Here is a 27,129-nt window from a genome sequence, read left to right on the forward strand (position 1 = left end):
GGAGATAGTGCCGGGCAAGCCAGGAAATGTATAGGGAGAGGCAAGCTAGAGCCGAGCCGGGGGACCGCCTAGGCCCTACGAGCCAAACCACAAGCTGAGCCACTGGAAGAAAATGCCTGTAAATCAGGCAGCCTAATATTGTGAAGATAATAGAAGTCACATAATAAGCATGTTTTATTTATCATCATAATAAATATAATGAAAAATACTCTTTGTTATTAACAGGCAAACATGAACCAGAAGGTCTATCAAAACTTAACTCATACCATAAACCACTAACACTGAAAAGGCATCTTTATGACCTCTGGTTTCTTCCGTCAATTAAATGCAGAGGCATGAGTACTAACCATGGTATGGGCCAATACAAGTATTCTGCACAAGCTCCCTAATGTACAATTAAACAGTTCATCTATGTACCAGGCTTGAGGTTGGACTGAGTCCCAGCGATTCTGGTCACTTTGCAGGTTTGCAGGGACAGCTGCAATCTTCTAAACATTTTCAGAAAGTTGCTAGATGTCAGACTTTGGTGCAACTGTGAATATTGTAGTACACTACCTGTCGGGAGGAGGGGTGACTTAATTCCTCCCCTCAACCAACCCAGATGGCACCATTTCAGGTTTATGCAATCACCCACTAGCTGACAAATCTCAGAAGGAGGCAGACCCCAAAATTCCCAGGATAGCTAAAGGTTTGCGGGAATATTGTGAAGGGCTAGAGCAAGAAAAGGGTGACTGCTGAGTAATTTAACTAAACATGATCCAGACCTCTTCATCAGAGCTTCCAAAAGAGGGTCATTAATGGGTCTGGGGAGAGGATCCCCATTTCAGCATTTCAGGTCGACAGGTTGCGATATGTAGAGACCTGAGACATTGGAAAACAAATTGTGAGCATAAGGCAGCCTGGTATTTTGTATTTGTATTTATTTGTGACTTGTATAGCGCTTTACACCAAAGCACTGAAGAGAGAACAAACTTAACAACACAATAAAATGCAGGGTTAAAAACTATAAAAAGGTATTGATGGTTTTTAGTAAATAACATAAGTAACATAATAAAAGATGCTGTAGTTTCTATAATCACTATGCTACGCAATATGATTGACTCTATTTTACTTTTGCAGATAGCAAATTGAATGGAATAACATAACTTTTCATATAGCGCTTCATGCTGTACTCAACCCAATTCTAAGCACTGAAATAGTCTGTGCTATAACTCACCAATTATATGGCACTCATTTTAACAACCTGGGAATTTTAAAGGGATAAATAGTGTTGCTGGTATTTGAACATGTGTCTATGGGTTGCAGGTATAAGTGCTTAACTGTCTTACACGTGCAAAATTCACTGTAGAAAGTTTGGCACTTCTGAACTGAAACTGCAAATTATGTTTCCAGTGTCTTTCACTGACTGGTGGTGGATGGTACATATTTCAGACATGTTTCAGCTTCACAGGCTTGCAAATGGCTGCCTGTGATTTTCATTCTCAGTTTATCTGTGTTCAGGTTGCTCTGCATAATTCATGCACAGGTGAAAAGTGATATTCGAATGTATGCATTGCAAAAAATTGCAGCTTGTGCTGGACGGAAAGGTGCCTGCCTGTACAGAGCACAAGTCAGGGACAGGTTTCCATTAGGTTGTGCTGCTATTAATGGTGTGCATTCAATGAGTTTTGCTACAGTCTTTCCACAAGGTTGCTTGGATTTTTTTTCCGTGGTGAGATTCGCGTTTTCGTTGTATTATGCCGTGAAAGTGTTTGCGCACTGTAGTCCACCGTTAGTGGACTGATGTGTCAAAAGGAGGATAGCACCCATTTTCATGCCTTGCAGACCTATTGACGTTATTTCCTCCAAAACAGTGCATGTGCTTTTCTGATCATCTTTTTTTACTTAAATGGGGATCACTGCTAGAAACATTCATGACCCTAGTCCTATTTCACGACAAATTGAGTCACGCTACACTGAGGAATCTCACTGTACAATAGCCTCCTTCTCATCCTGCTTTAAAAAAAAGTATCTCCCTTAATGTCCTCATTTCTTCTCAGTCTGCTTACAAACCTTGTCTCTCCCATACCTGTTCCCCCTTCTTGTAGTCCCTCATCTTTCTCTACACTCTCAACCCCCTTCGGCCCTCCTTTTCTTTCTCAGTCCTTCACCTTTCTGACATTTCTTTGCCTCCTCCCAGATCCCACACCAGGCAAAGATACTGCACTTAAAATCGGCCTTGATGCTAATTGGACTCTTGGTTTTCAGGGGGCCTAGAGATGAGCCAGGCATTTGCCTTGGGCCACTCTTGAAACCTCATTGACTCCCCCACCTGTGTCTGGAAAGCACCACTAACCGCCTTGTGCAATGGCTTTCTAGAATATTAAGAAAAAGGTGGCAGAAAGCCAGCAGGATACAGTGCATAGGTCAGCAAATTATGTGGCTGTGAAAGGGCTGCGGCTAAGAGCTTGGGTGGGAGCCTGCCAAGTTCCCACTGGATTAGGAAATTGAAGGAAAAAGGGGTTTTGCTCTCCAGCTGTTTGTGGTTTGGTTTGTTTTCCTACTGAATCATGGTCAACAAATGTTTTTTTCTATACATTTATTGATTAGAACTTTGCACAAACAGCCTCAGTAGAAGAGCGTTTCGCTCGAAACACGTGTCAGGCTGCATTAGTTTTTGATTAAAACCATTCATATACATTTGCAATTGCCTATTTACTTTATGTGTGTGCGCAGCTGGAGAGCAAAACCCCTTTTTCCTTCAATTTCCTAATCCAGTGGGAACTTGGCAGGCTCCCACCCAAGCTCTTAGCCGCAGCCCTTTCACAGCCACATAATTTGCTGACCTATGCGCTGTATCCTGCTGGCTTTCTGCCACCTTTTTCCTTGTACCCCTTTAGCCTAGTGATACAGCAGCTTTACTCGGCATTACTATTTGTCCCATTATTATGGCTGCAACAGCTGAATACATTCTAACCAGAGATGATGATATCAAGGCCCTATTTGCCCCAAGGGGCTCGACACTGAATCCCTTCAAAAGGATAACTCCTGAAGTAGAGGACCTTAGATCTAAATTCATTAAGCTTGAACGCCTTAGCATCAGAGAGATCAATAAATTCTGGGAAAAGACCACTCTTACCCACTACCTACAAGAAAACAAAATACCTAGAGGTCTACGTATATTAATTCTACCTGACTTTGATGATCCTTTAGATAATGACCTCGCCTCGGACTGGGAAAGTAATCTATCCACTAGCTCCAATAATATGCTCAAGTTACTTATTGAACATGCCGAAAGAGAACATGCTAGAATTGTTGTTCAAATTGACAGTTTGAAAGAAGAAATCGCTCTTTTTGATGCACCCAGTACTACGATCGACAAGAACTATAAAACTCTATATACCCGTTTGCGCAAACATCAGGATGAAGTCAAACTACGCAAATCACGGAAGTTCTCACATGACGACAGAGACTACCGTGATAATAGGGCCTATACTTATCAACCCAAATATGATCAAGTATCTCGCTCCCGTACGAGTAGTACAGCTTCGTCCCTTGCTAGCTCGGAAGCTGATAGTGACAGTGACAAACCATCTTCTCAGACAAATTCAGAAGCAGATATTGTTATCTCTGAGTCCAATTTCTCTGATGCTATCGAGTCCAGGGAAGGGGAACAAATACCCACTATTCAACCCACGCCTTTTTTAGAACAAATACGCAGGTACAAAAAAGGCAACCGCCAAGCCGCACTAGCTGCGGCCAAACAGGTTCGATTCCAATTACCTCCATCCGCCAATATTCCAACCCCAGACCCAGGCCCAGGGGCACAAGGGGCGGCCAACCAACCAGGCGCAAACGCCCCGCTCGCCCAACGCAGAGTCACTCGGTCATCATACCAACAGACTCTCAGGAACCAAATCAGATAGACCTAATTCATAACCTGAGTAGTTATTCGCTCTCTTCAGACGAACGTTCTGTCCTAAATCGTGGGCTTTCTTTTGCGCCTACTGGTTTCAATGAATATGTTCAAATTCAGATTGATCTATTTAAATGTGTTCGCAAATTAAAATTAAAGAAATTTTTCGCTACACAAGTTAAATTTTACAAAAGCAAACCTTCAGAACCACAACCATCTGACATCACTTTACAAACCATGTTGAGTACTCATGTACTCCTGTCTATTGATGAATTTGGATTAGACCCAAGCATGAATATCATGAATTTGATGCATGACCTTAATATTGAACAACAAACTTTGAAAATAAAAGAATTATCAAACAAATCTAAATTTACTCCTGTATTCCCTAAAGATAACTTGATTGATACTTTCCACCAAGCTGTAACCAATGACATCCACAAATTACAAGACTCTTTCAATAAAAATAAGAAGCTGAAATCGAATCTTTCTAGTAAGGAACAACAAGCATTGCATACTCTGGCCTCTATCGATTCGATTATCATCAAGGAGGCAGATAAGGGAGGTAATGTTGTGATTTTGGACAAAGCAGACTACATTACAATGGGCCTCGCCCACCTTAATTCTCCAGGATGTTACGAAATTTTACTTGCTAACCCTACGCCCTCCCTCCGCGTAACAATCAAATCAGTAGTGGACAAATGGCATACAGCAGGTCTGTTAACAGATGTGGAAAAACAATTCTTAATTGTAGATGGGCCAACAATGCCAACTGCTTATTTTCTGCCAAAAATTCATAAACCTTTTGTCAAAATACCAGAAGGGAGACCAATACTGAGTGGAGGGGTGGTATTTTGGAGCCTACCTCCCTGTACATCAATGAATGCATTTCACCATTAGTTAATAGCATACCCACTTTCATTCGTGATACAATGCATATTCTCCAGATGCTTAATCAACTACCTATGCTGCCTAATCTTGTACTGGTTACACTTGATGTAAAAGCGCTCTATACATCTATTAATCATCAGTTAGCAATTAGCAGTATAGATTTTATTTTCCGTGCTTTTTCTGCTTCGTTTTTCGAACATATCGAAATGATCAAGGATCTATTATCTGTTGCCCTTACTAACAATGTATTTCTTTTTAACAATACTTACTATAGACAGTTGATCGGAGTTGCTATGGGGGCAAGTTATGCCCCTGCATTAGCTAATATTTTCATGCATAACTATGAACAACAATTTGTTTTTTCTAACCAGCTCTTCACGCCACATATTCATATGTGGAAACGTTATATTGATGATGTGCTTTTGGTTTGGAATGGTTCGATTGAGCTCCTCAATAATTTTGTTGCTTATCTTAATTCTAACAACTGGGGCATTCAATTTACACAAACATACAGCCCCACAAGCATACATTTCTTAGATCTTACTATCAGTATCTCTGATAATCAGTTTGTAACCAAAACTTTCAGAAAATCTACATCCGTGAATGCAATTCTGCATGCTACTAGCTGCCACAGGAAAACTGTAGTCTCTAATATACCCAAAGGCGAATTCATTCGGGCAAGACGCAACTGTCTGTTACCGAAAGACTTCGACCAGGAGTGCTCATTGATACGCAACAGGTTTATAGCCAGAGGCTATGACGCACGTTCTGTAGCAAAAGCAGAATCTGATGTACGGGCTATGAAGAGATGCGATCTACTCACTCCAAAAATAAGGCACGAGACTATTCATTCTCAGAAACTCAAATTTATCACCAGATTCAATTCAGATAGTTCGCTGCTTTACAATGTAATCAAACGGCATTGGCACATTCTACAACTTGATCGCGACATAACTCCTTGGGTGGACAACTCACCAAGTTTCATTTATACTAAGGCAAATAATCTCAAAAATATACTTTCTCCTTCTTTTATGTCAATTCCACCCAAGCAACATACTTGGCTACATCAGCCCCCACGCCCCGGTTTTTACAAGTGTGGGGGTTGTTCTATGTGTACTCATGCACTGGAAACTACCTCTATTGATTTCGGTAACTTAGGCACATATAAGATTCAGTCTTTTATTAATTGTAATTCAAAATTCTGTATTTACTGCATTAAATGTGTCTGTGGACTATTCTATATTGGGAGTACCATACGCCCGCTGAAAATTCGTATCAGAGAACATCTGCATTCAATCACCCAACCTGATTCAAAATATCCGTTGGCTCTGCATTGGCAAAGATCCCATCAAATGGACAATAAAACAAGCATCCAATTTGCTGGGATGATGAAGGTGACTCTTCCACAACGTGGAGGCAATCAGATCCTAAAACTCAGACAATTAGAAGCACGATTAATTTGCCAATACCGTACTGTAGAGTCTGGCCTGAACACAGACCATGAACTATCTGTGTTCCTATGATTTTAAGTTGTTAAATAAGTCATGCTACATGTGTTTAATTATGTTCTTTGCACATTTATGTCAATAGACATTGACTTGGTCTATGGATGCTAATGGTAATCAGCCACCATCTACATGATAATAATTAATTATTGTGTCATCTATCTGGATGGAGTGGGCTCCCTCCTCTTCATTTTCTAAAGGCACACATTTGTGAGCATGGGCGTGGGCGTGGTGTCCTAGTTTACACTACTGACATCCGCGGACAGCCCAAATGATTTTATACTCCAATTAATGATCACACGGTCCTTTTTTTGGTTCTTCATTCCGGTCAATTTTATACCGATTGTACAACCGGTATGCACAATTTCCTTGGTATACTTACATATAATACGCATCCTTGCCCAACCCAATTAAACGTACTGGCTTACATTACATAATACTCACACTAGTCCATCATGGCGCCTTCCTTTTCCACTTATTCCTGTGTTGATTCGCCCGAGCGCGGGCGTCTTCGCTGTCGCTTCCCGGACAGTTCCGAGTTATACTCGGCTATGGAGGGTCTTCGGTTGGCTCCATTTCCTCACTTAACAGTGAACGCACTGGTGAGTCAACGCTGTTAATTTGCACATGGCCCCTTCTTGTGCGCTTCTCTTGCTGTCTCGAATGTCCTTAGAGATAAACTGTCTAATTAGTCAATTGACTCCTTGTTATCTTGTTTCTCTTGGCTCTTGCCGTCTCTGCATTCCTCGCCTTCCTCCCGTGCTGCAGCAAGTTAATAATTTACCGATAACCTATCCGTGCAACTGCAAATTAATGGTAGGTCAATTTTTTAATTAATTAATTTATTTTTTTTTATTCTTCAATTTAATGCTAGGTGTATATCGCGTCAGCCAGACTTGGATACAAACCATTATTCCATTCTTGCTTTATAGGGAGCCCATGGTCAATAATTTGTGTCAGATTAATTACACCTCAATTTTAGGTAAGTGAGGGTATAACGATACATACACACTAAAAAATTGTTCTTTTACAGTTTCTAAAACATCCCTAATTGTCACTTTTAACAATTTCTTCAATATTGTATTTTCTTTAGTATTTACAATTTACCCAAGCCAAGACTAAGGTACAATTCCACTGTTTAGTGGCCTTATACATGTACTTTGGGCTGATTACCACGAGCATCCTTTCTCATCGAATAACCTTGTTGTTTTCTTTTCTCTCTCTCCCCCCTTTCTTACCATGGTTATTATGTGATGTGGTTTTCCTTATCTAATTATGCACTCGTTGTGATTTTCTTTTCTTTTGAATTGTGTTATTATGTGCATTTGGTGTATCTGCTTGTTACTTCTAATCACACATCTTATGTGTTGGTTTGGCAATTCCCAACTGCCTCTCTGCCCTGGGATTGGGGTTTGGTTTGTTTTCCTACTGAATCATGGTCAACAAATGTTTTTTTCTATACATTTATTGATTAGAATTTTGCACAAACAGCCTCAGTAGAAGAGCGTTTAGCTCGAAACACGTGTCAGGCTGCATTAGTTTTTGATTAAAACCATTCATATACATTTGCAATTGCCTATTTACTTTATGTGTGTGCGCAGCTGGAGAGCAAAACCCCTTTTTCCTTCAATTTCTAGAATATTAGCAATGCAGATTCTGGGGAAATATTAAATGGGCATTTCCAAAATCTGTCATATTAAAACCTTGTGACAGCCAGCTCTAGCATGAGAATTACATGTAGTTTTTATGCGGATGATGTAACAGACGTTGACACTCTAGTTAACTAGTACAGCTCAACCCTTAAATCAACCATTAACAAACTCACCCCCTCAAAACTAAAAAAAACACCCCTAAAGGAGCTACACGCACCATCTCCTGGTTCACTCCTGAGCTCCTCTGCCTGTGTGCTGAAAAGTGTTCCAGCGAACACACCTGGTGCCTACGCCTATCAGCAGCAAACAAATCCTCCTTCACTTCACTCTCCAGAACTTGCAAAAAAGCCATCCAACTAGCCAAAATAGTTACTTACAGTATTAGGATAGCCAACGCCAAATCTAACTCCTGTGAGGTATTTTTTATCGTATGGGAACTAGAATACTTAGGGCCTCATTACACGGGAGGCGGTAGGGGTTTACCGGTACCGGTAAGGGCACCGGCACCGGTAAACCCCTACCGCCTTACTAGGAGTTCCCTTTGCGGGACCCAACTTTAACGGCTGGTTTTACCAGCCGTTAAAGTAGGGTGCCGCAAAGGGACCTCGGAACTAATTACGGTACCGCAATTTGCGGTACCGTAATTAGAACCTTCCCCATTCCCATTATGCCTTATGGGGGCAAAAATAGGAATGGGGAAGAGCCATGGTGAATGGGGAATTACCGCCCCCGCTCACCTTGGAGTAGGGTGGTAATTCTGCCATCCACCAAGGCGGACACAGTAAAATTACCGCCTACCGTGTAATGAGGCCCTTAGTCTCACCCCCCATCCACTGTCACCAAGAACGTTACCTGGTGCAATGATGTCGAGAATGCTCTCCTGGACAAACATCCTTATTACAGAACAAGATGTAATTCAAGATAACCTCCATCAACACTGCCTCCCAGACCCCTACCAGTTTGACACTGCACCCTCAGTCTACTTATTTATTCACTTCCACCGAGTCTATGCACCAGAGGTCACTGACATTCTAAAGGGCCTTAAACCTTCCAAGAGTAAAGCAGACATTTGCCCTGTGCACCTCATCAAAGAGTGTGCAGACCTCCTATTGCCACAAATCACAAACATCATAATTTGCATTAATCTATCCCTGTCTCTCTAAAAGAATGATGGATATCACCTCTCCTCAAGAAGCCCTCTCTCAACCCCTCAATCCCCACCAACTACCGGCCCATCACCACAGTTCTCTTCCTTCTAAAAATCATAGACCGGGCTGCCTACCTACAGATCCAGCAACACCTTCAACAGCATCACATCCTTAGCCCACGTGAATCTGGCTTCTGTCCTGGCCATGGAACAGAATCGGCACTTCTTGACCTCAAGAACCAGCTGGGTGACAGTGACTCAGGAGACTTCTCACTCCTCATTGTTTTGGACCTGTCCAAAGCCTTCGACCTGTTTGATGAATCCATCTTCTGCTACCATCTGACCACCACTGCCTCCTTTTCTCCAGATGCTACCAAGTGAGTTCCATTCTTCATGGCTGATCGGACCTCAAGAGCGGTTGCTGACAACCACTCCTCCACCCCTAGAGCAATCACTTGTGGAGTTCCCAAAGGATCCTGCATTTCCCCTAACCTCTGCAATGTCTATACTAAACCCCTCTTTGACCTCCTTTACTCTCTCAATATCAAGCACACAAACTACAAAAACGATACCTAGATCCTCATCCCCCCACAGGTGATCACTGCCTGGACTTCCAAAAAATCAATGCCTTATATGAAACCATCCAAGCCTGGATGACCTCCCACTGCCTATAACTCAACAATGAGAAAACTGAATTCCTTCTGGTTGGCAACCCCTCACACCTCACCAAACTCAGCCCAGAGTACCAACTGTTCACCATTGACAGCCACCCCATCCACATTTCATTGGTTGTCAAGGTGCTCGGCTTCCACCTAGATGTCACTCTCACCTTGTCCTGCCACATCAATGCCATTGCCTTATCTGCTGCATATGCGACCAAGCTCATCAACGCAAGTCGACCCTTTCTGTTGATTGACAATTGCTGCAACATTGCCAGGGCCATTATTGGCTCAAAATTGGACTACTGCAATGCCCTCCTTGGAGGCACCTCAGAGCAAAACCTGGACAAGTTGCAAACCATCCAGAATAACGCCCTGAGAGCTGAACTGGGTTTAAGCAAATAGACCACATCGCTGCAGCAAGAAGAGAAGCACACTGGCTCCAAGTCAGAGAATGGATCAAGTTTAAAATCCTCACCATCACCCACCGCTGCCTCAACAACACTGCCCCTGACTACCTGGCCCAGAGACTCTCTAAACCATCCACTTCCAGGCCCACACACTGCTTATGCCAACCGCCTATGCATTCCTAGGTTCAAGCATGCCAAAGCTGGCAGCGCCAGCTTCCCTGTCTCCACGGCCACGCTCTGAAACTCCCCCCCCCCCGCCTACCTTGAGATCTGAGCATTCCTTACCATTGTTCCAAAAGAGACTGAAAAGCCAACTGTTTCATTAGCAGTCCTTTTCCTGCTAACTGTTGTAACTACCTAAGCTGTAGCCAGCTCCTAGACACCCACGGGTTAAGTGTGCTATACAATTGTGAAAATAAAAAGAATTAAAAAAAATACAATCCTTGAATCTTTTTTATCTGCTGGTCTTTGACCACCACCCCACTTAGTCTGCATGTTTTGGGTGGTAAGTACCCAACTGCTGTTTAATAAGTGGGCCTGAAGTCAAGAGTCACGCATTTCATATTAGTTACCGCCTACTACAGTAACATCTTTTTTAAAGCAAAGCATCCAACAGGTTATTTTTCTGAGTATGGTCAGCAGTTTTAGAGTTGGAACAGCAGGTGGCCTGTGCATTAGAGCAGACTACGAGTTGCCAGGCCCAACCCAATGAAACCTCAGAGAATACATTTGAATGCAGTCCCAAATTTCCACAAAAGGCCCCACAGATGAGCAATCGCAGCAACGGCTGCAAGTAGCTTCCAATTCATGATTACTTTGAAAAATTGACTTCTGTTACTTCTAACAATGATAATGTAGGTTCCAAATGCAAGTTGTGTGTTGCATGGCTTAGAGGGCCATTATTAAGGCGTGAGGCAACAGCACAAGTATCGTTCTCAGCACGTTGAGCGTGCTCATCCTTCTAGCCAGGCCTGCTTCTAGACGGAAGGCAAAGGTGACAAGGAGGCACCGTTTAAAGCAAGCTGTACCCTTAGTGGACCCTAGCCAAAACAAAAATTGATTCTTGATCTCATGAATGTGAAAAAAATATGAACGTGAAATAGAAGACCAGCTCTAATGGTAGGCCCAGACTCACAGCCATTATCAACTGTAGAAAATGCAGGCTTTCAGTCCTTTGTGTGGAATATTCTACCAATAATGCAAAAGAATCTGAGACATAATATGCTTTTAGAGGTAGGATAGGTAGTAGTATTTTCAAGTATTGACATCGGATGCATGGAAATCAGGAGCTAATGATGCTTAATCCGCATAGACTAGGCATGGCCTTCAATAATTTATGGGTGGAAGGAAATAATTCTGTTTTGGAGTGAGCCATTTCCCTGAGAAATACACTGCATAGAGCATAGGTGAGAAATATGTTCAGTTCTGTAGAGAAGGCCTATTCCCTTTTAGTGAATCTGTTCCCTCACATCAGATAATGATTCTCATGTTGTAAATTCCATCCTCATTATAAGTTTGCGGTTTGGAAAAAAGTGCCTGTAGTAACGTTTACCAGCACTTTTCCAGACCGGCAAACGACAAGTTTGGCGGTGGGGGTTACATGACTGACCTCCAGCCAAGAGCTGGATATTACTCAGGCCCTCACCGGCATTAAACAGCCAGTACCAGCAATTCCCCCCATGGAGTCCTATGGGCTGGGGAATTACCGGTATTTCCGCTTCTTGCAATATCCCGGGAATACCGGGATATCAGGTGGCAGAAACGGTAATACTGTCTGGTGGTATCCCGCCAGAATTACCAGCAGGAGACCACCAAACTTGGAATGAACCCCCATGAGTCTCCTTGCCTTCTCAGAGAAGCATGTCCGCCATTTGGGGGACGGCTCTATCAGTGCATTGGTTAGAAATAGCCCAGCATCTACCACCCTGTTGAAATAATAGGAACATAAGAGTGCTTCTGCCTGTAATGAAGCTGAAAATAGTTGTTGTTGCTAAGTGGAACCGCATTCCTGACATCGGGAAGAGGTTATCAAAGCAGAATATTGTTTATGAAAGCTGCCTTAACTTCTGCAGCAAGAGCAAGGACAAGTTGTGAACGTTGTAGACCACAGGCAGCCAGAGCACAAATGGAGGACATGGTAGAAGACATCTTTGAAATATTGGAGCCTCTTTTTATTGCCATTGGAAAGCTATTAGGTCAGATAAATACGTGGCACGATCCATGGTAATTGCAATCTTAGCTAAAGTGCACACAGCCCTTAACATCTATCATCTCCAGCTATTATCACCCAGACAGAGCAGTGGGTCTTCAACATGGCCGGGATTATGTGAATTCAAGTTAAATTCACGCTGCACATTCACCTGGAGGTAGAACTCAAACAGCCATGATTGTGTTATCCAAATGCTATTCCCAACTATACAAGCCCTCACATCTGTCGGGTTTAAGAATATTGAACATCACAATATTTTGGGCAAGGCAGCTATTTTGGAATCTGGATTTAACAGGTATGGTTTCAAGGCACTGCTTGCAGTCGATTTAGTTGCAAAGAAACTGGAATTGGAGTCTGCCCAGACTTTGGGTAATACAGTAACTGGCACAGGGGATTTAGAGTGTGGGCTTCCACCTGCAAAACACAATCCTGCGTCTGATTTCTGGATGCTAATCTCAAAAAAGAAAGAGAATGCTACAAAGACAAAAAATATACAAAAAGGTATGAACTCGACAGATCCATTTCTGAGGTCATTGAAGTTTCCTCCACTGATGCATTTTTCTGGTGGGAGGCGGATGTGCAAATGAATCCTCTCATTTCACAACTGGCCTTTAGATGTCTTTGTAGAACTGCAAACTTCTGCCTGGTGAGCAACTCTTTAGCAAGACTTAAAGACAAGCCTAAAGACCCTCCATGGTGAAATGTTGATCATGATGAAAGTAAACTATACGCTGTGACTCTGAAAAGGAAAAGGAACTTGGGCGTAGAAAGTCAATGTAATAGATCTCGAGGAATGTACAAAGGTAATAAAGTGAAAGGTAAATGTGGAAAAAGAAGCTGTTTTTCATTTGAAGAGTTCCTGCACATCCTTCCTTCACAGTCCTTTAGCAGTGTTTTTTTATGATGACACTTGCGTGATTGGCATGAAGATGTTTGTAGCCAGTTGAATGGCTCGGCTCTTGTTTTGGCTTTAGAGCCAGGCCGGACACCCTGACTCGGTTCTGGCTCGGCCCGACCATGTATTTTGTGTGTCGACCACCTCTGTGCAGCGTATGCTCAGATGCCATGTCTGGCCCTCACACAAGACATACAACATGATCCACACAGCGCATCTTACAACCATACACCCAAGCTCCAGATGTGTGTAATACACATTCAAGTAACACAAAGAAAGTAACATAATATATTTATTATATAGTCATTTATAATGATCTCATTAAAAGTAAAGAGTACTTATGAAAATGGATGCTGTGCTACTTTTTTATGTTCCTCCATGAGATCAGACTGATTAGCAGTATGGCCATCATTATATGCAGAATCACGTGTGCCGGCATAGCAACCTTGCAGATTGATATGTTTCTACTCTTGAGTTAACCGCTGCTGGGTTGTTGTGCACTCTGGGTGCATCTGGTGGGTGGGAAATGTTTCACTGACTTCCAGCCATTTGAAAACAAACAGGGTTAGACATAATGGCGCCATTGTCAGAACACATGAGCAGGCTATATGTACAGGAGAGAGCGGCCTTCCTTCTTATTCCAAAATTGACATATTGTGTGGCCAATCAATTTATAGGGGGAAAGAAAATGTCTGCCTCATGACAATTTTTGAGCACATCTACTGGCCAGGGTTGGCACTGTTGCAAAACCAAAAGTTGATGGCTGGAAGGTTTTGAACAAAGCATAACCACGGCCTCAGCTCTGGGCAAGCCTCCAGACCACCGTTCTTCGCCTGCCAAGCCATTACAGAAGGGGAAAGGTCAAATGAAAATCAGGCTTGGCCCAACCCCAAAAAGGCAGTCCAGCCCAAACTGCTAAGTCACATTCCTTCTGCACGAGACCACAAGCATCCCCAGACATGATTCGGCCTTGAGGAGCAGCATCCGTGAGGAGTATCTTGGGTCGCTAGGCCCAGCAGGCTCGGGGTTGGCAGTGTTGACAATGTTTTGCAAACAGAAGGTGAAATGTCACTGGTGTGTGTTGGAGCAATTGGGGAGAAGTGAAGTTGGAGGTCCAGCTTGTAAAATCCCCAAGAAAACAGTCCTACAGTGGCCTTGTGCATTATGCTGTGTTGTTGGCATCACCTCTTTGAAACATCCCTACTTGGCGAGTCGATTGTAGCCAGGATATATGACTCGGCATCCATCAGATAAACCGTGACTTATCCTGCAAGTACGTGATCACTGAAAGTACCTCCTGTAAAAATACTTCCGTTCATGATGGCTACAAAAGTGAAGGTGATAAGATGTGCCTTCTCCTCTACCACGGCTGCTGGATCTGTTCCATTCCTGTAGAGACTGGACCGTACATCCATCTGCCTTTCAATGTAGTATATTACACCCACATTGCTTGTGTACATTGATGTACTAATTACATTTCAATGATATGATCAAACACCACATCAACTGGTTTCCGTTTTTTGAAAACTCATCTTCTCAGAATGCAGGAACAGATCTATATCGTTTCCAATTGTTTGATACCAGCGATGCTTATAGCTGGGGCTACCATTCTAATGGTTATTGATGATGCAACATGCCTTGAGCTCTTCCCCTGGCACTCCATGCATTGTTGTACATATGTGCAGTAACTCTGTACTCGGGAATTCATCTCACGTGCAGGTTTTGCTGGGACAGTGGAGCGGAGAATGTTAATTCTGGATCTTATTCGCTTTATCAGTCATTCCGACAGCATTCTGTAGCTGCTTCAATGGCTTCTGCACATTCCGATTCAAGAAGTATATTGCTTTAAATAGCCAGGCAAACATGTGTTTGTTATTTTCTGTCAGTGGATCCTGGGGCTGATCCTTCATCAGTCAATATTTCACAATAACAACACCATCCTTCTTCTTCCCCTGACCTCTACCTGTGGAGACATTAATGACTTCACCCGGGCACCGCCTTTTGTTGTCAAGGAGACGAGACACATGCCATTAACTCTCTGGCTCTTCCCCCATCTCTTCAGTTTCACCCTGTGCTGATGACTTGACATTCTGAATATGTTACAACTAATAGGCCACGCAGTCAGTTTCATCACATTGTCAATATACCGATGTGACTGGAGGGAAACCTACCAGAGTTCTGGTCGCTGTTCACGCGTCCTTTTTCACCCTCTTTTCGATGAATGCCTACAGTAAGCAAAACATTTTGTGTGTCCACCAGGTGTTTCAGCGCCTACTGAACAGTCACCATCAGAATATAATGACACCCTCAGGGCAGAGGAAGCACTCGGACAGATTCAGAAACTCCAAACTCACAGAGTTCCATAAGGCCACCCCCCTTCATATCACCATTATTGACCACCAGGATCATCCCTTGTTTCCTGCCACCAATTACCGTCCCTCTAGTGTTCTTCATCCCTGAACCCTCTGACAACATCCATTTTCAGCTCTATACCCCTTCACACTCCCTCTTTCTTATTGGCTACTGCACTCTTCTTCCCACAGGAGGCAGCCCACATTCTCAGCCAATTCAGTCAATTCTTTCTTGAAGATATAGCTTCCCTGCAACAAGTCAATGGGCTGTGTTCGTGCTGGTAGAGAGTTTCCCAGAACCTCTTCTGTTTTTCATGTCAACACATCAAAAGTTTTCTTACACCCTAGTAGATGTTTATGCGACATTGGTTAAAGGTAAAAGCCGGGTTAAAGGTAAAAGCTGGTCTTCTCTCTCCTGATGCAGAGTTCACATTCTCTCTTATCATCACAGGATTTGGGTGAAGAATGTCCATTATCCTTGCACTCAATGGGTACCAGGTGTTATCACCCCTTTGGACATATTAGTGTGACATCTTTAAAGAACAAAGATTGTTTAACCAAGAGTTCACATTCTAATTTGCCATTCTCATTCACCAACAACTGATTGGTTAAAGCGTGTTCCAGATATATTAATGGCATTCTTTCTTGTGATGTCAAATGAATGGATCATAAAATGGGATTCAATATGTGCATATATTAATATCTGGATTATTCATGATCTCCTGCCTGGCCCTTAGAGGTTACAGCTGCTGTGTATCTATTTAGATCTATTCTGCTCTTGTCAACAAGAATATTAAATGAATGGCCCAAGGTCTTCATTCAGCCCAAGTGGTGCTACTGCATCCAATTTATGGATCCAATATAATTCTTTTTGCAACAGTCTTTTGGCCAGATCTCCCCCTCTTGGCAACGGGTGGATCACTTCTAAAATGACCCATCGTAATTGAGAGATGTTGTGTCTGTTTTCGCAAAAGTGTCTATATGCGGGAGACTTAGCATTATTTGTTCTGATGTTCGATTTATGCTCAGTGAGGCATTCTTTTACTTTCCGTGCTGTCTTCCCTACATAATATTTGCCACAAGGACACTTAAGGGCATATATAACATTGTTGCTATCAGAAGTAGCATAGTCTTTTAACAAGTCCATTCTCAGGGTAACTAAAACTCTTCAGGTCCAGGATCATCTTTTGGGTATCCTGCATTACATGTGCAAATGATTTCAATATTCTGGGGGGATCTCCCAGATAATGTTTTCATTTTAGAAGCTCTCGTAAGTGGAGTTGGCCAACTGGAATGTCAGATCTGCTAAACAGCCTCACCTTCAGTCAGTGTTTTTGTTTCAAAAACTGCTGTTGGTCGGTTTGTACCCAGATGGGATTACCAACCATTGAGCGCATAATTGAATTTACCAACATCCATATATAAGGCACCACATGTATACTTTCTGCTGAGTAGCAGTAATTGGAATGCTGGAAGTGGTTAGGAGACACAGGACCAACATAAAAGTATGCAAAGTAGGAAATGGACACATGCAGAAATTGAGTAACTGTTTCTCATGGAGGATTCCAACCATAATTGGCACCAATTAAACCTTGTCACATCATACAGATATCTATTAACACATCTCACATTATTAATCCAGTATTATAGAATGAGCGAAAGTGTGGTGTGGAATTATAAACATTCTGCTGAAGTTAAATTCATCTTTTGCATCACTGCAGTGACACAATAGAAAGTGCCCCAACTGATTTGTTCACTAACAAGCGTAAACCTCTATTCTGCTGCCAATCCTGCTACAAATGTGCCAACAGCCTACACATTTGAGGGCACTTCATGATGACCTCAGTCTTGGATGCTCCTTTCATTCTCTGCTCGAAGGCTTGATAGCTTCCCAGGAGGACAAGATATACCCCCATGGGGTAAGGAATGCACTAGTTCTTCAAAATAACCTCTGCCAGTATAATGAGGATATCATGTCAGGAAGGTAATAACTGGAGTTTCTTTGATGTAATGCAGACAAGGGAGGGATTGGTTAGGGTAGACAAGGAGAGAAGTTACAAGCAAGAGAGTGGTTCCACCATCTTGACATTTTAATAAGTGGTCTTATCCAGAATACATTTTCACTTTATTGTATCAGCGCTGTTCCCTACTCCTCTTGCCATCATTTATCTTATTGTTGTTGTAAGTGATTTCAATCCGGCACACACCCAAGTCCAGCCTAGCATGTAGTGCACAATTGAAACCCTTATTTATTTGTATCTATAAGTTCAATATTCTGAACGATATACCACTCATATCACACCCTTCTCCTGGAACCGCCCCGGTCACACCGAACCAGGAATCAGGCTAGTTTGTAAAGGTAAATATTTATTTATGTATTTAGAATGTAATCACAATATATTTTAATAGGTAACAACAATCACCAATGGGGGGACAGAACACTGAATGATATCTTTAATACACTAAGAATCAAGTAATGAGCTCAAAACAAATGCATCACAGAAAAGAAGACTTTTGAATTGGTGTAGAACAGATATCACTATGGTTAGAGGTTCCCCCTGCAACACCCCTCAACCCGCCAATAGGCAATGTAAAGAGATGGGAGAAGAGAGCAGGTCTTCAGGAATAGCACAAATTAAACAGCATATCACTCCCACCTTCCCCTTTCAAACACAAGAGAAAAACGGAATTGACTTTACAGCTGTCAGCTGGCTTTGAAATTGTCTTTGGAATTGACCGAGCAATGACACCAAATGTGGTCAAAAATACTTAAACTATTATAAATTCCTATGAGAGCTGCTTTGAACAGGTGCAAACAATCACCATCAATGATTTAGTCAGAAGAAAACATTTGAAATCTCAAAGTCCAAGTTAGAAGCAGTTTACAGCTATTTCACACGTGTAAAATTTCTCAGAATACCAATTTGCGGCAAACTTTTCCTTGCGCGATATTCGCGATAACAGGAGAGTCGTTTTGGATTCTATGGATAGCTAAGGATTTTAGGTACAAGTAGGAGTTGAAATTTCGCTTGTATCATAAAAGCTGAGGGGTCTATAAAGGTTTTAGTGAGAGTCGTTTTTGCAAAAAAGGGGCGAGAATGGGAAACAGAAATGCACTTTGAAACTAACAAATGGGTTTGCCTACACTAGATTATGACTATGAAAAAGAGCATGCTACACATGAATCTCCACAGTTACGTGGCCGGCGTAAGCCTTCACGTTGTGGATACTCAATTTCTTTCTGGGATTCACTTTAGTTACTCAAAAACACTAATGACTTATGATTTTATAAAACAAATGAGAGAAAATCAGCGCTAGAAAGTTCTGACAATATTATGACTCTGAATTTACAGATAGAATGGGAATGGATTTGGGATCACACATTGCAGATTTATTAGGGTCATTTTTCTTCCTATTAATACTCACAGAATAAGTTATTAAATTGGACCGTCAGTTCTGGTCATGGATTGGATCTGGTCTAGGAAGAACAGCACATCAGGCACGGGATTGGATCAGCTAGGCCGGTCACTGGATTTGCACAGGATCTGCCCTTCTTGTTTGTAGATATTTCAATCAGCTGGATAGCGAGTTCCTCAGGCTTCTAGTTCAAAAGGCCTTTCCACACCTCATAGTGCTTCACTGGGTGGTGAGAAGAAGTTTGAGGATTTGGACCTTGCTGAAATCAATAGTTCTCTACTGCTGGCAAGAGTCTTGGCATCTAGATCTGGAAGGATGTTAAAGGCTGGATGTAGAATGCTGATCAGTGTGCTTCGCCAGAATCAGGAAAGTGAGAGGATCAGTGAGTCCCTATGTGTTGTCAGCTGTCTCTATTTATCCTTTCAAATGGCATCACAAAATAGGTGTATGAGCCGGCTTAGCTAAGCTTGCCCCTGCGAGCTGGGATTGGATCAAAACTTCATCTCCGCCTTGCATTTGATTGATTGGTTCAAGGTCAGATGATGTCACATTGTATGGTTTGCTTTACAGTTCTTAGAAACCTCCCTTTAGCCACTGGTCTCAAAATCGGATCTTATACTAAATACATATTTCTACATTGGTCACTTCTACACAAATCACACACACAGTTTCCATATTTTATGTAGCATCTGTTCCTCAAAATCCTGCAGCTGTTGGAGCTTGTTTCAACTATCTGCAGAATTTAGTCCTTTTCGCTATGAACACAATTTCCAAACTTTATGCAAATTTCCACAAATGTGTGTGTTTAACATAGGGATGTGTGTGAACATTTTCACAATTCTAGTCTTAATACATTTCACAAAAAACCACATATATTGCCATTCCTGTCCAGAACATGTCACACAGTTCTGCCGCCTCTTAAAACATGCAGCCAGAAATTAGATTAACAACTCTGTCCTTTTTATATTTTTCACCACTTTAAATCACAAGTTATGAGTCTTTAAAATTGATCTTTGTTCATTCTTAACTGCAAATGGTACACCCCTTTTTCTCTCCATGGAGCCCAGGAGCATCCCCTCGTTGGGGAGGTTCCTTCCAGGAGCCATCTATGACACTCTCACACCTCCGTTTCCTGGGCTGAAGCTCTGTCATTGTTCATTCTCTTTCTATAGACAAAAGTCTGGGTTAACCCACAAATATCATCTCCCTGTGAGTTTAGCTGAGAGAATTTCCCTCCCCCTGGGAGAAACCTGTCTGTCCACTTCCAAAGGGTTGCACCTCAGCTAAGCTAATTTATTCTTAATTAAAAATCCAGGAAAAACTGAATTTGTTGCATCAAACATAAATACATTACTTTCTTAGCTTTAACTCTGTGGGATAAAAAGCAACTGAGATCTGTATTCTTTTTAGCCACAATCCTTTTTATGTTTGCTAATCCGGCAGACTTTTTAGTTTAAATCACTTTGACGTTTCATCAGTAACTCATCTGATAGCTGTCATTCAGGTAGCCCTTGGTACTGCACACATATTTTGACAGGGGCTGTCAGTTTACAGACAATCCAGTTTGTCTGATGAATGTTTTGCTCTTCACATTAGGACGTTGTATGTTCACAATGCTTCATTAGATTACATGAATTTTAGTGCCAGGCAAGATTTTGAATGTTGAGAAGTATTGTGTTTTAGGAATGTGGGAGATTTTGGCAACAAAGCAAATGCCATTTACAGGCACATTTTGGAGTTTCATTTGCAAAGTGCTGCTTCTCTCTCTGCACTCTGTTGCTGGTCATGGAGCCAACTGGCACCTTTTCTGCAGGGTGTGCTCTATTCCACCACACAGGCACCATGGGTGGCAGGTTGTGCATCCATCTTTTTGTGTGCTTGAGAATGTGGTTTTTGGCACGCACAAGAGTTTTGCCGCCATTGTTGCATTTCCTTGCACCATACTATCAGAGTGATGCTGCATAGCATAGCAGAGTGGGTCAATACATCCCACAGAGCCCCCCCTCCCGACTTGGTTTTGACCTCTCATCAAGGGGAAGTCGGGAGATTGGGATGTTCTTTGTCTGTCCATGTGGAGAACTTCAGTGGCTTCTCCCGTCAGTGCTTGAAGCGACACGCTCTCCTCACTGGTTCTGGTCGGGAGTATGGTCGGCACTCCGGGCTCCATGGGTCTTTCCTCCCGGTCCCCGAGTGGTCCTATTTGGTGATTTTCTTGGGATGATTCTTAGTCTAGATGCTAGAAAATAGAACATAGCATGTTTATGGAAATTTTCCCACTACTGTGTCCACACATTATCTGGGGATGTCAGCAGTGGGAAAGACACTTGCATTGGTTACAATTGGCAATATTCCCCATCAATGTTCACTACTGGTTTTAACAGGTGGATTCTGTAGGTGAGGCCTGGGATGGTCACCTGTCCTCCATTTCTGAAATCCCATTAATAACTAGTGTCCAAATTAATCTCAAGTTGGTTGAGGAGGTCACGGCTCATATAAAAGGCAGAAGGAACACCTCGCACAACCCAACAAGTATCTATTATCCTTTTGTCATCGCTAGAAATTGTGATCATACAACTGCTAAGCAGAGGATGTTTGGAGCGGGGCGCTTCCAGGTCCCATACCCATTGCTGCACTGACTCTATGGCAGGTAGGGTCTGGTCTTTTGGGAGTTTTTTGAATAATGCTTCGCTGATAAAGCTTTCTTCGCTATTCAAGTCAGCTCGGGCGAGGACAGACTCCTTCCCGTCATTTAACTGAATTGGGAGGAAAAGCTGTTCACCCTTTTTCAGAATGCCAGCTAAGTTTTGTGCTGGTTTGATATCAATTTTTGCTATGGACTTGGGATTTTCGGATTGTACATTAGTATAAAATTTCAATTTATTCCCATCCAGGGTGGAATGCCACTTGGGATTGGAAGGGAGGCTGATTTGCAGAAATGGAGAAGAGTTCACATCACCGTTTGGTGGTCCCACAGTTATGACGGTGACATTGGGTGTGTCATTGTTTTGAAAGTAGAACCTAATTAGGTCTGGTTTTTGTTCAACCATGTGGAATGTGCCATTTAGACTCACATGGTTGACGCTTTGCTTTAATTTAAGTGGCCTGTGGGTCTGGGTCCAGAGGACCTTGTTTACACAATCTATGAGTGGAGACAAACTGTGGAGGATATCATTCCCTAATAGACAGGGGGTTCCCTCTGGCACCATAACTAGGACCGGGTACTTCATTTTGTGTCACCCAATGTTAATTTCCAGCTCTGCAGACCCTTCAACAGGAATTTCCTTCCCGTCAAAGTTCTGGATCTGTCCAGGGATAGGGGTGAGAGGGATTTGGTATTTCTCCCCCATTCCTGAATTTAGCTGCTCAAAGATCCTCTTTGATATGATATGATATGATTGTTTATTTATATAGCGCCTATACACAATGTGTTTCAAAGCGCTTCAAGGCAAGGGAGGGAACAAGGGAAAATACAACCACATTCTTACAGGCCATGAACAGCAAGGATGTGAAATTAACTATCGTACTCAGCCTGGCGAGAGCTAAGACATAGATAAGGAAGGGTGGGGGGGGGAGTGGGAAGGAAATGGAAACAGACAGGCGACTACCGTACTAGGCCTGACGACATTTCTGGTAGAGCCGGAGAAAAACAAAAGGTGAGGGAAAGGGGTGCAGAAAGGGAGGGGAGGAACAAAACAAGCTACTATCATACTAGGCCTGACGACATTTCAGATAGTGCTGGAGGGGTGGTGGGGAGGAAAAAAACAGTAATGGGAGGGTGGAGGAAACAGACGAGATTGTTATCATATTAGGTCCAGGGACAATTCTGATAGAGTAAGTGCATAGAAGAAAGTAAGGGAAGGAGATAGGAAAAGGGAGAAGGGAAATGAGGAGAGAACAGAGAGTAAGCAGTCAAAAAGAGTGGACAAGCAAGAGTGGAGAGCGAATACAATTGCAGAAGTCAGTAGTAACACATAATGTTGCAAGCCAGGATACAAGATGAAGATGGGAATAGCATGATTCAGGGCCACCATGAGTACAAGATGCAAAGGAAGTCCAGCATGAGAGTTGAAAAAGAGTGACGCACCGTGAATGAATGAAGTCCATAAAAGTCAAATCCAGCATTGGCCACACGACGGTGATGGTGAAGTAAGGCACCAGGTGGACGGGGCTTGCTAAGTGGTGAAAAAGAGCATCAGGCAGGAAGGCACAAGGTGGGTGGGGCTTAGGCCAGGTGACCTAGATCCACTTGCACCTGCTCCCCACCTGCAAAGGAAAAGAAGCTGGAGGGCTCCTTAAGTAGGGAAACAGAGCAGCAAGCAGGAAGGCACCAGGTGGGGGTGGCTTGCTAAGTGGTGAAAAAGAGCGGGAAGCAGGAAGGCACCAGGTGGGCAGAGCTTGCTAAGTGGTGAAAAAGAGCGGCAGGCAGGAAGGCACCAAGTGGGCGGGGCTTAGGCCAGGTGACCTAGATCCACTTGCACCTGCTCCCCATCTGCAAAGGAAAAGAGGCTGGAGAAAGTAGGGATACAGAGCGGCAAGCAGGAAGGCACCAGGTGGGCGTGGCTTGCTAAGTGGTGAAAAAGCGGGAAGCAGGAAGGCACCAGGTGGCCGGGGCTTAGGCCAGGTGACCTAGATCCACTTGCACCTGCTCCCCATCTCAATATGGAGTATTTGCCTCGGTTAAATAGGTTTAAACTTTCTGAATCCTTTTCCATTTTCACAGACCATCAGCACTCTTCAGCTCTCCTCAATTCAGCAGGGATTCTCTCATATTCTTCTTCAGTGATTACAGGTTTAGTATCAGACATCCTACACATGCTCTCGCTGTGCCCGGCTCTGTGGAACTTCTCCCACAGGTCAAGCAGGCCAGAGGTCATCAGATTTTCCATGTGGTCACAAATATTGTCCTGGCACCTTCGGATTGCAATTTGCAGCTTCTCCACAACAGGTGACAGCAAAGTTGCTTGGGATCCAGTGTCCACCAGTGCTGGAATTGCACATTGCCCTTGCACCTGGATGGTGGTGTAGAATCTACCTCCCTACTCCTCCAAGGGGCAAAGGTAATGGGTGCTCTGGGTGAGCTTGATGGTCAATTTGCTTATTTCTGACTCTGCAACCGGGATAGTTGGGTCAAGAGACGGTGTTGGAGTTGAAGAATCCAGCACAGAATGTTGACACACCGCTATCTGGGGAATCTCGGGCTCCCCTTGTTCTGTTTCTGGGCTGCCCCCCCCCCCTTTCTGGAGGCAGTCAACAGAAGTGGTTGGTGAGGTTTGGGGTTCCACTTGGGCTGGTTCTGGGTTGCTCCCCACTTCTAGGAGGCGGTCCCCAGAATGGAGTTGGATAGTTTGGGTATCTGAGCACACAGTTTCATACTGAGTGATTTGAGGGGTCTCGGGCTCCTTCCTTTCTGATTCGGGGCTGTCCCCCACTTTTCAGAGACAGTCCTCAGAAGGGCTTTGGGGAGCTAGGGGCTCTTCTTCCTCTGGTTCTGGGCCACCCTCACCTTTTTGGAGGCAATCCCCATAATTGGTTTGGGCATGATCCTGGGTGTGAGCTTGTGGATCTGCAAAGAAAACAGGAGAGCTGGATATGGGGGGAGTTTTGGGCTCCCCTGGTTTTCGATTCTGGGCTGCCCCCCCTCCCCTTTTGGAGGCAGTCACCAGAATTGGTTTGAACAAGGTGACTTTCTTGCTGGTCATTCTGGGGTTCAATGTTGGGCAGTTTTAACTCGGTCCCCACATCTACCCAGTCTTGATCAGGAGTTCTTGGGACCCATTTTTCTTTGGAAGGAGTTCCCCCATCCCTGAAGGAGAAGATCCTTTTCCCAGAATCCTCTGAGGACCTCTCTCCTTCAAATTGGAAGATTCCAACCTCCTCATCAAAATGGGTCTTTTTAGGCTCATTATTTCTCCTCCCCGCCCTCTGTTCCTTAGGTTGCAGACTTTTAGGGGCAGGAGATTCTAGTTCCAGTTCCTGGGTTTCCAGGGGCTTTTCATAAGTGGGGAAGGAAGCTTCCTCTAAGGCTTTACAACCCCCTTCCCCTTGTGCCTCCTCCCTGGAAACCGGTGGGTTGTCAGGGTTGTCTCCCCGTCATTGCTCTGGGGCACCAGAGCCTTGATTTGAGGGGTTCTGGACCGTCATGTTCATCTGAGGGTTCTGCTGTGCCCTCAACACGCGCCCCAGATCCTGTGCCAAGTTCTGGACCTGGCACTCCAGTTGGGACACCCTCTCTGGCTGGTACGGAGTCCTCTGGTCTACCCTAGGTTGATCACGGAAAGGGTAACTGTCTCTTCTTCCATAATACCCTTGGTTGAGATAGTTTTGGTACCCCTCCACCCTTGGCCTCCCCTCTCCCAGATTGGTCTGTCTGGGCTCAGGAAAGTGGGGAAAGAAGGAAGGGTTGTTTTGTGGGTTGGTGTTTGGCGGGTACCAGGGAAAGAAATTCAATCAGGCATTTTGGGGATTACTGCCCTCCTGGGGAAAGTGAGGAGGGAAGTTTCCTGGGTTGGCGGCTGCCTAGTTGGATCCCCCCCCTTGGGCTGGGGGAGTCCACACATAGCCCAGGATGGGTCTGTTGCCCTTGTAACGGGGGCTGATATCGTCAGGGGAGTTAGGGGTCCCATTTGTGGTGTTACTTCCCTGACTCCCTGTTTGGGATTGGCCCGAGGGCCTTCTGGGTCTTTGGTTAGTGGGATTTTGCACAGGAATGTTTTTAGGCCCCCCATCTCCAGATTTAAATGGGGCAACCTTCACCTCCGCCACCTTAGCAGCAGAAGGGTGTTGGTTGGTTTTGGGCTTTTATTGGCATTTTTATTTCCTACTGGCTTCTGCACTTCCTAGATGCGAGTTGCTTGTTCAATGACCCAGTCTAGTGATCTTTTCTCATGAAAGTCCCTCACCAGCTGGGTCATAATGTAATTGGGGAGGGCGTGAAAGAAGGTATTGATTAATTCACTACTGTCAGTGTGCACCCTACTGGTGGTCTGCGCAAAGGCATGTTTGAGCTCTTGGACAAATTCTTGTGGGGCCTGGTCTTCTCCACATTGCAGATTGTAGGCCGCCTTGCAGGCCTCTTGAGGGTTTCTGTGTATTGAGAAATGCTTTAAGATGGCCGCCCTACAACATCTTGAATGGTTCTGATCCTCCAGCCCCGCAAAGAAGCTGGAGTATTCAGGTGAAAATGTCCACTTTACATACTGAATACAGCTTTGGCTGTCCTTCAGGTGGAGAGTCTCCATCATTTGCTCAAACAATTCAAGGTGCTCCCAAACTGAATATTTTGCATTTTTATGGTATGGCGTTATGACGCTCCTAATAGCCTTGATTTGCTTCAGGGGATCTTTCAGTAGGGCTCTCTTCATTTTGTTGGCCTTTTTAGTTCTGGTCACCCTTGTCCACTCATCCTCTGACTCAGAGGCACTGCTACCAGAGGTGGCTGATCCTCTAGGCTTTCCCTGATTCTGCGGGCTTGGGAAGGGCTGGCAGAATGTGGGGGCCTAGTGTCTTGAAACCTGGGGCGTTCAGACGAGTCTTCTGACTCTCCCTGGCTCTCAGGATTGGCTGAGTACCTCCCCCCCCACTATCCTAGCTGGGAAGAGGTTTTTAAAATGCTCTTTGTAAGCCTAGTCTCATGGAATTCCCCACCAAAGTTGACTGACTGATCTTTTGGTAGGTGATATTTTTGAGGATCCAGTTCTCTGATTCTCCCCTCACTGGAGTCTCCCTGATCAGAGAGGTTGGCCCTAATATGTGGGAATATGTAAATAGGAGACAGAGCTAATTATACAGGTGTTAGTCGCTAGGAAATAGGACTGACAGAAGGGACCTTACATATATATAAAAGAATATTTTCAACCAATTTTTAATAATACGAAAACAAATTTAAAAACATGATTAGATTCAGTGGTCCACAATACAAACAATTACAAAACATCACAAGAAACACATAGGAATACGTTATAGGCAGTCCAATGCTAGCTTAAACAGATTCAAAAAAACTAAATACACTTAGGGCAACCTGTTGTGTATCAGAATCCATTTGGATTAGTACGCCATTTTATCACAACTCTGTTTTTAATCCAGAGGACTGTCTCGACAT

The 27,129-nt window shown here is 43.7% G+C and overlaps 1 long non-coding RNA gene across 1 annotated transcript in view; it reads right to left on the bottom strand.

The window, feature by feature from the left end:
- LOC138526586 (uncharacterized) overlaps window positions 1–27,129 on the bottom strand; it is a 362,970-nt gene that overhangs the window by 51,466 nt on the left and 284,375 nt on the right. The gene's annotated exons all lie outside the window — the stretch shown is intronic.

Source organism: Ambystoma mexicanum, chromosome 7p, assembly GCF_040938575.1.
Source record: "Ambystoma mexicanum isolate Mex_15411 chromosome 7p, UKY_AmexF1_1, whole genome shotgun sequence".
NCBI classification, from domain to species: domain Eukaryota; kingdom Metazoa; phylum Chordata; class Amphibia; order Caudata; family Ambystomatidae; genus Ambystoma; species Ambystoma mexicanum.